Source organism: Sinocyclocheilus grahami, unplaced genomic scaffold (genome assembly GCF_001515645.1).
Source record: "Sinocyclocheilus grahami isolate Dianchi unplaced genomic scaffold, SAMN03320097.WGS_v1.1 scaffold2639.1, whole genome shotgun sequence".
NCBI lineage: Eukaryota > Metazoa > Chordata > Actinopteri > Cypriniformes > Cyprinidae > Sinocyclocheilus > Sinocyclocheilus grahami.
The window spans coordinates 1-1,243 of record NW_015507818.1 but is presented as its reverse complement, the minus strand read 5'-3'; positions in this window follow the sequence as shown (position 1 = coordinate 1,243).

Genomic DNA, 1,243 nt, shown 5'->3' with positions numbered 1-1,243 from the left:
GTGTGTGTGTGTGTGTGTGTGTGTGTGTGTGTGTGTTCAGGGGTCACGAAAGGTCAGACGGGCTTCAGATTCCACACGAGAGGAACGAGCGGCGATCAACAGCCACATTCACAGCGGGTGTTGTGATTGACATCCATATTTACTATCGGACCTTCTGTACGGATAAAGTCACTTCCTGATTCTATTCCCACAATGGCATTGATAAAACACCTGTAACCATAGCAACTGAGATATTAACATTTTAAACTTGAATGTTTTCTTATTTATGCTAAGCTATTGTGTAAAACGGAAGTAAACCGACATCAAAAGCGGCACATTTAGCAGATGAATTTCAGGCCGCTCAGCCCACGTGACGCATAGCCTGACTAAATGAAGAAAGGAAAACAGCGCGGACAAAGAAGAGAATACAGCAAAAATCATGCAGCAAAAATCACATCAATCGTCTGCACCATTTCAACCTGAAGTCATATTTGAAACATGCATTTTCTGTAAAGCTAGAAGTATAACAGTATCGTTGGAACCACTTTTTGATTTTTTTTCCAGCTGATAAACTATAAAAACACTGTCTGCCAACCAGAATCCATCTGACTTTAAAGAGCTCGAGCATTTAGAGCGAGAGACCACAAAACCACAGTAAATTAATAATAAACAGAACATTATCGGCCGCTGGTGTGAATGCTAATATAGTTATCGTTCTTGGTGTGAACAAGCCTTAACACTTAAACATTTAGGCTAGTGTGATCACTCACGTACTAACCCTGACAAACTGTCTGTGCAAAACTGTCTATTATATATTAACAGGTGATGACTAGCTTAAAAGCTTCAGGAAGAATATTATGTGCTGCACGTTTCTTTAAGGCAAGACACCTCAGGTGCACAGGGTAAAAAATGTCATCAATATCACCATATTTTCCCCAGCTGATTATTCACAGCACATTAAGAAAATTATTTTGAATTACAAGTTTCCTGAAACATGTTATGTTTAAATATGCAAATGAATCATTATCTAATTAAACATGCAGTAATTTGCATACACTACCAAAACAGAATCACTCAATACATTTTTTACTATTTTTTTAGGAATAAAATATCATAAAGCAGTGTGAATGAGTTAGCACTTTATTTTACAGTGCTGTTCCTCATGCACATAATATGTAGTTCTTATAGTAATTACAATAACTATGTAATAACTAGATACAAACCTATCCCATGTAGTTACCTTGTATTACCAGAACTTTCTTAT